General features: G+C 60.4%; 2 non-coding genes across 2 annotated transcripts in view; both read right to left on the bottom strand.

Annotated features, from left to right (window-relative positions):
• LOC142792693 (5.8S ribosomal RNA) overlaps positions 1 to 20 on the bottom strand; it is a 153-nt gene extending 133 nt beyond the window's left edge. The window contains exon 1 of the ribosomal RNA XR_012891136.1: positions 1 to 20. This exon is cut by the window's left edge and continues 133 nt beyond it. This is a non-coding gene — a ribosomal RNA (5.8S ribosomal RNA).
• A 1,719-nt stretch (positions 21 to 1,739) lies between these two features.
• LOC142792704 (small subunit ribosomal RNA) lies at positions 1,740 to 3,554 on the bottom strand. The gene has a single exon (XR_012891147.1). It is a non-coding gene; the product is annotated as a small subunit ribosomal RNA (ribosomal RNA).
• Between the last annotated feature and the right edge of the window lie 8,946 nt (positions 3,555 to 12,500).

The following is a 12,500-nucleotide window of genomic DNA, read 5'->3' as shown; positions in this document are numbered from 1 at the left end:
GTGATCCACCGCTTAGAGTCGTGAAAAAGTGTTTGTTCAATTCCGTACAGTCAAAACCAAACGTTTCTGGCACTCGGCCAAACAGTGGCCAAGAAGGGCGCTTTTCAGCGCACGCTTGGACTCCAAAACTCTGCCGCGCCTTTTTCGGCTGCCGCAAATCGAGCAAACGGTGTGTTTCGGACGGCGTTTCGCTTTCGCTACTTGCGAGTGCTTTCGTGGTCCACCCCTCTATAAATACTCGGGAGGCGTCGAAGCCGGTTCTCCAAGCCGGACCCGTAGGTATCGTTGTGTGCTCGCTCTCATTGGCCCGCCTAACCAGAAAATGCCTGCGGTACACCCATTTGGATAAGAGTGCACGCAGATGCGGGCCTCGACGGCTACACATTTCCTCGGGCGGCCGCCTCCCGGCCTCCGTGGAGCGCGGGATGCACGGTCCCATCGACAAGCCTCTCCCGTTTTTACCGTGGCGTCGCGGTTCACCACGGCAGGCGGGTCGGTCTCCTCCGCATAAAAAGGGGGACCCCCGCTTTTTGTTCCACGAAATCGCACAAGCTTTTTTCGCATCCACGGTTTGCCACCGCACACCAAAATGCCGATCCGGCTGCCTACTTTAGCCAACAGGTGGAGCCAGGCGCGCCGTACTTGCGCGGCACTTCCCACGTCCACCGAAGTCGGTGCCAAGGACCACTTTCGGCGCCGGAGCCGCGTACGAGCCTACTCGAGGCGGAAGAACGAAGCCAGCAAGGGCCTGGCCGCAAGTGCGTTCAATTGTCGGGACGTCCAAGTCCCTCGTTCTTCCGTGCTTCCTCTTTCGGCAAGTCGTTGCGGCACCTTCCCAAAGCGCGCAGACCCGCTAATCGCGACGAGCGCGACGTGGCCGTGCCGCCTTTCCCTCGGCAGCAAGCAAAACGCCTGGCAACGTCGACGCTCCCCTAACCGCGATCTCGCACCGTGTTTCGTGTGGCGAATTCAAAAGCCGGCCGGCGCTGCTGCAACCATTACGGTCGGTACGCATACGCCGCGGAGGGCGGGACGGTCATCGGAGCGTGCGGTTCCTCCATCGAGTACTGCGCACCTCGGCCGTCGCATCGCCGTGCCATGACCGGCCGCGCGTCAACGCGAACCGGTGCCAGCGAGATCCCTCGCCTGCAAGAACCGACCGGCAGCCTCCGTCACCCGAGGACGCGGAGGCGCTTGCCGCGGACGGCGGGACGGTATGCACTGGTGCACAGCGGACCCGTCACATCGCCAGTTCCTTGACCGACCGCCGACGCTTGTGCCGTTCCTCTCGTACTTGGCAGTCGCCGCGCGATTGTCGGGTCTCGTTCTTGCACGCTCGAACGGTCGGGAGGGCACTCGGCTGGCGTTTCGGGAACGCGCAGCCTCGCCTTCTACCGACGTAACCACGACTCGCCGTTCGCGCTCCGCCGCTCCTGTTTACAGTACTAGGCGGTCCCGCAGCGGTCGGGTCGCGCATTTCGAGCGCTTCGAGCCACGGTGCAGTGGCGGGTCGAAAGCCGACCTATGAGTGCGTTGCGCCGTTTGTACCCGCGTCCGCCACCTGGCCGACCGTCCAAGGTCGCGGTGTTGGCGTCCGCTGGGCGCAACAATTTGTCACGGGGTGCCGCTCCACATTCAGGCAGCCCCGTGGGGAAAAGCCGACCCCGCGTCCAAACGGGGTCAGCGGCAGAAAGTGTCGGGCGCAGACGCAGCTGAGGCGCTCACCCTTCACAATCCGTTAATGATCCTTCCGCAGGTTCACCTACGGAAACCTTGTTACGACTTTTACTTCCTCTAAATGATCAAGTTTGGTCATCTTTCCAACAGACCGGCGCAACCGAAAGGCCGCGCCGGACATCGGTCCGAAGACCTCACTAAATCATTCAATCGGTAGTAGCGACGGGCGGTGTGTACAAAGGGCAGGGACGTAATCAACGCGAGCTTATGACTCGCGCTTACTGGGAATTCCTCGTTCAAGGGGAACAATTGCAAGCCCCTATCCCAATCACGAAAGAAGTTCCACGGGTTACCCAGTCTTTTCAGACAGGGATAAAGACACGCTGCTTCCTTCAGTGTAGCGCGCGTGCGGCCCCGGACATCTAAGGGCATCACAGACCTGTTATTGCTCTGTTTCGTGCGGCTAGGAGCCGCTTGTCCCTCTAAGAAGGTTGTAAGGTGCTGGGAACCCCGCACCTATTTAATAGGCTAGAGTCTCGTTCGTTATCGGAATTAACCAGACAAATCGCTCCACCAACTAAGAACGGCCATGCACCACCATCCACCGAATCAAGAAAGAGCTCTCAATCTGTCAATCCTCCCAGTGTCCGGGCCGGGTAAGTTTTCCCGTGTTGAGTCAAATTAAGCCGCAGGCTCCACTCCTGGTGGTGCCCTTCCGTCAATTCCTTTAAGTTTCAGCTTTGCAACCATACTTCCCCCGGAACCCAAATACTTTGGTTTCCCGGAAGCTGCCCGCCGAGTCATTTGAGTAACTCAGGCGGATCGCTGGTTGGCATCGTTTATGGTCAGAACTAGGGCGGTATCTGATCGCCTTCGAACCTCTGACTTTCGTTCTTGATCAATGAAAACATTCTTGGCAAATGCTTTCGCAGTAGTTCGTCTTGCGACGGTCCAAGAATTTCACCTCTAGCGCCGCAATACGAATGCCCCCGTCCGTCCCTCTTAATCATTACCTCGTATTCCAAAAACCAACAGAACAGAAACGAGGTCTTGTTCTATTATTCCATGCAAGTTTATTCAGGCGACTCGCCTGCGTTGAGCACTCTAATTTTTTCAAAGTAAAAGCACCGGCCATCTCGAGGCACACAATGAAGTGCACCAAGAAAGAACCGGCATGATGTTCAGTCCGAGCCGTCGCATCGGGTAGATGCACTACTCGTCTGGAACTGAGATCCAACTACGAGCTTTTTAACCGCAGCAGCTTTAGTATACGCTATTGGAGCTGGAATTACCGCGGCTGCTGGCACCAGACTTGCCCTCCAATTGATCCTCGTTAAAGGATTTAGAGTGTACTCATTTCAATTACGGGGCCTCAAAAGAGTCCCGTATTGTTATTTTTCGTCACTACCTCCCCGTGCCGGGAGTGGGTAATTTGCGCGCCTGCTGCCTTCCTTGGATGTGGTAGCCGTTTCTCAGGCTCCCTCTCCGGAATCGAACCCTGATTCTCCGTTACCCGTAACAACCATGGTAAGCAAGTAACCTACCATCGAAAGTTGATAAGGCAGACACTTGAAAGAAACGTCGCCGGCTCGTGGCCATGCGATCAGCACAAAGTTATCCAGAGTCACCACACAATACGGGCCGAAACCCGATCGATCTTGGTCTAATAAAAGCACCCGTTACCCAAAGGGCTCCAGGCTCACTGCATGTATTAGCTCTAGAATTGCCACAGTTATCCAAGTAGGAAGAAACGATCTAAGGAACCATAACTGATTTAATGAGCCATTCGCGGTTTCGCCTTATTTCGGCATGTACTTAGACATGCATGGCTTAATCTTTGAGACAAGCATATGATTACTGGCAGGATCAACCAGGTAATCGTTCGACTGCGCGTCCGTCCTCGCCTTCGGCGGGCCGGACGCAGTCTGTGTGCGGCGGAGGCCACCTTCAGGCGCCCCAACACGCTTATTTTGCACTCCGAGATGACGGCGTTCGAGCTCGCTACGGCACAACCTTCCCGAAAGACGAGTGGGAGCCGTGCGGCAAGAAGCACGTTCATGCTCGCTCTTTTTCGTTGCATCGACTCGGTCGCGCCGTGCGGGTTGCCCAAGCCCGCTGCACTGTCGGTGGACCGGCCGGAACTAGCAACGGAGCCGAGACTGCAAAGCCGCCAGACGACGGGTCACGCCCGCGTCTTCGGCGCTTTCGCATCTGAATCGCCCGAGGACGACACGGAACACACCTCGATATCGTGGTAAAACGGCACCGTCCGACAACCAGCCCCTAACGCATCAAGCGGATGAGGCTGCAGACGACTGCCGTGGATTCCCCTGGAGCAGACCCGAGGACACGCTTGACGAGGCCGAAGCCCGCCGCATATCAGACACCCGGTCGCTTTCGCGTACGCCGCTCACGAGAACCCCCACATAATAGCAGCGATAAGTACCCAGACCTCCTTGGGCACTAATACGAGCGTACTCGAGAAAATTTCACCGCGGGTGTGCCCCGAAACGTGTGGCACGTTGAGCGTGCCACAAGTCTACGTCGCTCTCAAACCCGCCGAGGTCGTAGAATTTGCGACCCTACTCACGAAATTCCCACCGAGGATACGGCCGCAAACGTACCGCACCTTGGGTAGGCCACGAGTTTGTGCAACACTACGCTGACGGCACAGCACCGAGGTCGTGCGCGCACGCACGGGAAAATTCCGCCGCGGTTTCTGCCGAAAACGTGAGGCACCACGACTCTCCGCAAGTTCGCGTCGACTGCGAAAGACCGAAGTCGTGAACGACGTGTCCGCTACTCGCCGCCGACACGCTGGACACCAAACGTACAACGACTCGACGGCGTCGTAGAGGCCCACGACGCGGTTTTCCTTAACGACGTCTCGGCGTGGCACCGACAGGTTAGAACGGCCGACCAACGTTCCCTGTCCGCCGTTCGGCTCAGTCGAAGGGCTCGGCGACTTCGGCAACGCTGCGAAGCCGCACGGTGACGCACGCCATGTCCCCATTTTTTTTTTTTTTTCTTTCTGCGTCTGCCGGGGTGCCCCTATAATAGCAGCGATAAGCACCCAGACCGCCGTGGGTCGCTCGCCCCGGCTGACGTGGTTTTTCGTACTCCTGCGGCGGTCGCCGTCAAGCACGTCCAAATACGCTACTTTCGTGGGCGCATTCACGCTCTTTCGCTTCGCCGGAGTGCCAGCACTCACTCTGCCAAAAACGGCGAACATCCGAGCGGCGGTTCCCACTTTTGCGTCGGCGTCGCAAACCCCGCCCCGGCAGACGAGGTTTGCCGTACTCGTGCGACGGTGGCCGGCGGGCACGTCGAAAGACGCCGATATCGTGCGCGAATTGGCGCACCTTGGCTTCACCGGAGTGCCGCCACTGACTCCTCCAAAAACGGCGAAGATCCGAGCGGCGCTTCCCACTTTCGCATCGGCGTCCCGAACTCCGCCCCGGCTGACGCGGTTTACCGTACTCGTGCGACGGTCGCCGGCGAGCACGTGGAAAGACGCCGATATCGTGCCCGAATCGGCTCCGTTCGGCTTCGCCGGAGTGCCAGCACTGGCTCGGCGAAAGACGACGAACATCCGAGCGACGGTTCTCACTATTGCGTACGCGTCGCAAACCCCGCCCCGGCAGACGCACTTTGCCGTACTCGTGCGACGGTCGCCGGCGAGCACGTAGAAAGACGCCGATATCGTGCCGGAATCGGCCCCGTTTGGCTTCGCCGGAGTGCCAGCACTCACTCGGCCACAAACGGCGAACATCCGAGCGGCGGTTCCCACTTAGCCGTCGGCGTCCCGAACTCCGCCCCGGCAGACGCGGTTGCCGAGCTCGTGCGACTAGCGACCGCGAAGCCGTCTCGCGACGCCGCTTTCGTGCGCGGCTCCCACTGCGACCTGGGTCACCCGAGGTCGACGAGCAAGAAAGAATGTCGAAAAAAAAATTTTTTTTTTTTTGCGTCTGCCGGGGTGCCCCTATAATAGCAGCGATAAGCACCCAGACCGCCATGGGTCGCTCGCCCCGGCTGACGTGGTTTTTCGTTTTCCTGCGGTGGTCGTCGTCAAGCACGTCCAAACACGCCACTTTCGTGGGCGCATTCGCGCTCTTTCGCTTCGCCGGAGTGCCAGCACTCACTCTGCCAAAAACGGCGAACATCCTAGTGGCGGTTCCCACTTTTGCGTCGGCGTCGCCAACCCCGCCCCGGCATACGCGGTTTGCCGTACTCGTGCGGCGGTGGCCGGCGGGCACGTCGAAAGACACCGATATCGTGCGCGAGTCGATGCTTCTTGGTCTCGCAGGAGGGCCGCCACTCACTCCTGCAAAAACGGCGAAGATCCGAGCGGCGCTTCCCACTTTTTCGTCGGCATCGCAAACCTCGCCCCGGCAGACGCGCTTTGCCGTACTCGTGCGACGGTCGCCGGCGAGCACGTCGAAATACGCCGATATCGTGCCCGAATCGGCCCCGTTTCGCTTCGCCGGAGTGCCAGCACTCACTCGGCCAAAAACGGCGAACATCCGAGCAGCGGTACCCACTTAGCCGTCGGCATCCCGAACTCCGCGCCGGCTGACGCGGTTGCCGAGCTCGTGCGACTAGCGACCGCGAACGCGTCTCGCGACGCCGCTTTCGTGCGCGGCTCCCATTGCGACCTGGGTTACCCGAGCTCGACCAGCAAAAAAGAAGGTCGAAAAAAAATTTTTTTTTTCTGCGTCTGCCGGGGTGCCCCTATAATAGCAGCGATAAGCACCCAGACCGCCGTGGGTCGCTCGCCCCGGCTGACGTGGTTTTTCGTACTCCTGCAGCGGTCGCCGTCAAGCACGTCCAAATACGCCACTTTCGTGGGCGCTTTCGCGCTCTTTCGCGTCGCCGGTGTGCCAGCACTCACTCTGCCAAAAACGGCGAACATCCTAGTGGCGGTTCCCACTTTTGCGTCGGCGTCGCCAACCCCGCCCCGGCATACGCGGTTTGCCGTACTCGTGCGGCGGTGGCCGGCGGGCACGTCGAAAGACACCGATATCGTGCGCGAGTCGATGCTTCTTGGTCTCGCAGGAGGGCCGCCACTCACTCCTGCAAAAACGGCGAAGATCCGAGCGGCGCTTCCCACTTTTTCGTCGGCATCGCAAACCTCGCCCCGGCAGACGCGCTTTGCCGTACTCGTGCGACGGTCGCCGGCGAGCACGTCGAAATACGCCGATATCGTGCCCGAATCGGCCCCGTTTCGCTTCGCCGGAGTGCCAGCACTCACTCGGCCAAAAACGGCGAACATCCGAGCAGCGGTACCCACTTAGCCGTCGGCATCCCGAACTCCGCGCCGGCTGACGCGGTTGCCGAGCTCGTGCGACTAGCGACCGCGAACGCGTCTCGCGACGCCGCTTTCGTGCGCGGCTCCCATTGCGACCTGGGTTACCCGAGCTCGACCAGCAAAAAAGAAGGTCGAAAAAAAATTTTTTTTTTCTGCGTCTGCCGGGGTGCCCCTATAATAGCAGCGATAAGCACCCAGACCGCCGTGGGTCGCTCGCCCCGGCTGACGTGGTTTTTCGTACTCCTGCAGCGGTCGCCGTCAAGCACGTCCAAATACGCCACTTTCGTGGGCGCTTTCGCGCTCTTTCGCGTCGCCGGTGTGCCAGCACTCACTCTGCCAAAAACGGCCAACATCCGAGCGGCGGTTCCCACTTTTGCGTCGGCGTCGTAAACCCCGCCCCGGCAGACGCGGTTTGCCCTACTCGTTCGACGGTCGCCGGCGAGCGCGTCGAAAGACGCCGATATCGTGCGCTAATTGGCGCTCCTTGGCTTCTCCGGAGTGCCGCCACTCACTCCTCCAAAAACGGCGAAGATCCGAGCGGCGTTCTCCACTTTCGCATCGGCGTCCCGAACTCCGCCCGGGCTGACGCGGTTTACCGTACTCGTGCGACGGTCGCCGCCGGGCACGTCGAAAGACGCCGATATCGTGCCGTAATCGGCCCCGTTTGGCTTCGCCCGAGTGCCAGCACTCACTCGGCCAAAAACGGCGAACATCCGAGCAGCGTTTCCCACTTTCGCATCGGCGTCCCGAAGCCCGCCCCGGCAGACGCGGTTTGCCCTACTCGAGCGACGGTCGCCGGCGATCACGTCGAAAGGCGCCGAATTCGTGCACGAATCGATGCTTCTTGGTCTCGCAGGAGGGCCGCCACTCACTCCTGCAAAAACGGCGAAGATCCGAGTTGCGCTTCCCACTTTTTCGTCGGCGTCCCGAACTACGCCCCGGCTGACGCGGTTTACCGTACTCGTGCGACGGTCGCCGGCGGGCACTTCAAAATACGCCGATTTCGTGGGCGCATTCACGCTGTTTCGCTTCCCCGGAGTGCCAACACTCACTCTGCCGAAAGCGGCGATCATCCGAGCGGCGGTTCCCACTTTTGCGTCGGCTTCGCAAACGGCGCCCCGGCAGACGCGCTCGTGCGACGTACTCGTGCGACGGTCGCCGGCGAGCACGTCGAAAGACGCCGATATCGTGCTCGAATCGACCCCGTTTCGCTTCGCCGGAGTGCTGCCAGTCACGGCGCAGAAAACGGCGAACAAGTGTTTTTTTTTTTTTTTCCTAGAATTTGTGTTATAGAAGGCACATTTGATATCGGACGATAATTTTCAACTTTATCACGCGCACCGATTTTCGTGTAGAGGTTTGCAAGTTTATGGGAATTTCTCCACTTGGAATAATGCGATTTAGTAGTACTACGAGAACTTCATGGATGTACTCAAGGGTACGGGGCAAGTCAGTTACGTCAACACCTGCAGATTTTTTACACTTCAAACTGAAAATTGTTGGTTGTGAGTCCTCGTGTGATATTAAAGGCCGATTCGCTAACACATAGAACAAAGAAAGAAAGGAAGAAAAAACGCCCGCGCTCGCTCAAGAAACCTGGGTTCGCAACAAGTGGCAACAACAAGCAACCGAGCGAGTGCGCCAAAACCCGTGGCGGCCGAACAAACGCGAAGTCCCAACCGCGTCAGCCGGGGCGGCACGGGACAGGAAAAATCACTTCAGCCGGGGCGGCGGGGCACCGAATAAACCTCGTCACCTCGTCGCAGGATAAAAGAGGAAACAAAAAGTCTAAACAGCGTCTGCTGGAGCGAATGCGTAATAAAACAACAACAACAACAAAAAAAAAACACCCGCGCTCAAGAAGTCTGCAATCCTCACAAAAGGCGACTGTGACCGAGCAGCGTCAGCCGGGGCCGTGCGGAAACGGAAAAACCGCGACTACCGGGGCGTCGAGGCACCGAAAAATCCTCTTCAGCCGCGGCGAAAAAAAAAAAACAAAAAGAAAGACGGAGGGGGGGGGGAACCACGTCTGCCGGGGCGAAGGAAAAAAAAAACGCGTCTGCCGGGGCGAGCCCGGGTGCGGCACCACCGGGAAAACTGTGGCAAACAGACATGGCGATCGAGTGAGTGGGCCGCCAGCCAGGCTCAGCCAAAAAGTGCAAAGTCCGAACTGCGTCAGCCGGGGCGGCAAAAACCGCGTCAGCCGGGGCGGCGCAAAAAACCGCGTCTGCCGGGGCGGCACGAAACCGCGTCAGCCGGGGCGGGGCGAAAACTGCGTCAGCCGGGGCGAAAAGAAAAAAAAAAACGCGTCTGCCGGGGCAAGCCCGGGTGCGGCACCACCGGGAAAACTGTGGCAAACAGACATGGCGATCGAGTGAGTGGGCCGCCAGCCAGGCACAGCCGAAAAGTGCAAAGTCCGAACCGTGTCAGCCGGGGCGACGCAAAAACCGCGTCAGCCGGGGCGGCGCGAAAACCGCGTCAGCCGGGGCGGCACGAAACCGCGTCAGCCGGGGCGGCGCGAAAACTGCGTCAGCCGGGGCGGCGCGAAAACCTCGTCAGCCGGGGCGAGCGAAAAGGGGGGGGGGGGGGAACCACGTCTGCCGGGGCGAAAGAAAAAAAAAACGCGTCTGCCGGGGCGAGCCCGGGTGCGGCACCACCGGGAAGACTGTGGCAAACAGACATGGCGATCGAGTGAGTGGGCCGCCAGCCAGGCTCAGCCCAAAAAGTGCCAAGTCCGAACTGCGTCAGCCGGGGCGGCAAAAACCGCGTCAGCCGGGGCGGCGCGAAAACCGCGTCTGCCGGGGCGGCGCGAAAACTGCGTCAGCCGGGGCGAGCCCGGGTGCGGCACCACCGGGAAAACTGTGGCTAACAGACATGGCGATCGAGTGAGTGGGCCACCAGCCAGGCTCAGCCAAAAAGTGCCAAGTCCGAACTGCGTCAGCCGGGGCGGCAAAAACCGCGTCAGCCGGGGCGGCGCAAAAAAACCGCGTCTGCCGGGGCGGCACGAAACCGCGTCAGCCGGGGCGGCGCGAAAACTGCGTCAGCCGGGGCGAAAGAAAAAAAAAAACGCGTCTGCCGGGGCGAGCCCGGGTGCGGCACCACCGGGAAAACTGTGGCAAACAGACATGGCGATCGAGTGAGTGGGCCGCCAGCCAGGCACAGCCGAAAAGTGCTAAGTCCGAACTGCGTCTGCCGGGGCGGCACGAAACCGCGTCAGCCGGGGCGGCGCGAAAACCGCGTCTGCCGGGGCGGCACGAAACCGCGTCAGCCGGGGCGGCGCGAAAACTGCGTCAGCCGGGGCGAGCCCGGGTGCGGCACCACCGGGAAAACTGTGGCAAACAGACATGGCGATCGAGTGAGTGGGCCGCCAGCCAGGCACAGCCGAAAAGTGCTAAGTCCGAACTGCGTCTGCCGGGGCGGCACGAAACCGCGTCAGCCGGGGCGGCGCGAAAACCGCGTCTGCCGGGGCGGCACGAAACCGCGTCAGCCGGGGCGGCGCGAAAACTGCGTCAGCCGGGGCGAGCCCGGGTGCGGCACCACCGGGAAAACTGTGGCAAACAGACATGGCGATCGAGTGAGTGGGCCGCCAGCCAGGCACAGCCGAAAAGTGCTAAGTCCGAACTGCGTCAGCCGGGGCGGCAAAAACCGCGTCAGCCGGGGCGGCGCAAAAAACCGCGTCTGCCGGGGCGGCACGAAACCGCGTCAGCCGGGGCGGCGCGAAAACTGCGTCAGCCGGGGCGAAAGAAAAAAAAAAACGCGTCTGCCGGGGCGAGCCCGGGTGCGGCACCACCGGGAAAACTGTGGCAAACAGACATGGCGATCGAGTGAGTGGGCCGCCAGCCAGGCACAGCCGAAAAGTGCTAAGTCCGAACTGCGTCTGCCGGGGCGGCACGAAACCGCGTCAGCCGGGGCGGCGCGAAAACCGCGTCTGCCGGGGCGGCACGAAACCGCGTCAGCCGGGGCGGCGCGAAAACTGCGTCAGCCGGGGCGAGCCCGGGTGCGGCACCACCGGGAAAACTGTGGCAAACAGACATGGCGATTGAGTGAGTGGGCCGCCAGCCAGGCACAGCCGAAAAGTGCTAAGTCCGAACTGCGTCTGCCGGGGCGGCACGAAACCGCGTCAGCCGGGGCGGCGCGAAAACCGCGTCTGCCGGGGCGGCACGAAACCGCGTCAGCCGGGGCGGCGCGAAAACTGCGTCAGCCGGGGCGAGCCCGGGTGCGGCACCACCGGGAAAACTGTGGCAAACAGACATGGCGATCGAGTGAGTGGGCCGCCAGCCAGGCACAGCCGAAAAGTGCTAAGTCCGAACTGCGTCAGCCGGGGCGGCAAAAACCGCGTCAGCCGGGGCGGCGCAAAAACCGCGTCTGCCGGGGCGAAATAAAAAAAAAACAAAGAAAAAAGCCCGCGCTTAATCAAAAGAAAACAAAGAAAAAAGCTTGCGCTTAATCAAAAGAAAACAAACAAAAAAAGTTCGCGCTTAAGCCTGGCGGTGGAACCACCGGGGCAAACAGACCTGGCGATCGAGTGAGTGGGCCGCCAGCCGAAGTGAGCCAAAAAGTGCAAAGTCCGAACCGCGTCAGCCGGGGCGACGCAAAAACCGCGTCAGCCGGGGCGGCGCGAAAACCGCGTCAGCCGGGGCGGCGCGAAAACCGCGTCAGCCGGGGCGGCGCAAAAACCGCGTCAGCCGGGGCGGCGCAAAAACTGCGTCAGCCGGGGCGGCACGGAAAAACGAAAACCGCGTCAGCCGGGGCGGCACGGAAAAACGAAAACCGCGTCAGCCGGGGCGACATCAAAATGAGGAAAAAAAAAAAAAAACTGCCTTAGGACACCTGCGTACACTTTCATGCGTTTGGGCATATCTCTCTGTAACACGCGCGCCCCTCGTTACGCGCGGCACTCTGTTTTCTCCGACACCCATATTTCGGCGGCATGTGGCACGCGCGCCCGTCCCTACGCACGGCACACCGCAGTGCTTTCTCGATATTTTTCTTTTCCTCCAACACCGTCATCTATAGGCTTTTAGTGACCTGTTGCTCGTGGCACAAGTTCGCTAGCTCTGACACCTCTTGCATGCGCACCGTTTTTGCGCACGGTGCTATGCCGCAAAGCACGGCAGTCGCATGCGTTTCTCTCAGGCACCTCTTTTTTGACACAACGCTGTGGTGCTTAGAAACACACGCGCCGCTTTTGCGCACAGAACTCCACCGTACAGCACGGTAGTCACGTTTGTTCCACACGAACAGCAGTGTGCATCGTGCTACGACACTTTGAAAGCTTTTTCTTCCGAGTCTCGACCGCGCTGTTCCTTTCGTACTTGGCGCGATTTTGGGACCAGCTTTGTTTTAAACCCCTACTGCGCGCCGTTCCTTTCGTACTTGGCGCGGTTCAGGGTTTGTTTCGAGCCCTTAGCCGCGCTGTTCCCTCCGTACTTGGCGCGGTTTAGGGTCGAGCTTTGTCTCGAGCCCTCTCCGCGCCGTTCCTTCCGTACTTGGCGCGGTTTAGGGTTTGTTTCGA

This window comes from Rhipicephalus microplus, unplaced genomic scaffold, assembly GCF_043290135.1.
Source record: "Rhipicephalus microplus isolate Deutch F79 unplaced genomic scaffold, USDA_Rmic scaffold_232, whole genome shotgun sequence".
NCBI lineage: Eukaryota > Metazoa > Arthropoda > Arachnida > Ixodida > Ixodidae > Rhipicephalus > Rhipicephalus microplus.
Note: the sequence above shows the minus strand (reverse complement) of the source record. Positions and strands in the feature narration are given on the sequence as shown.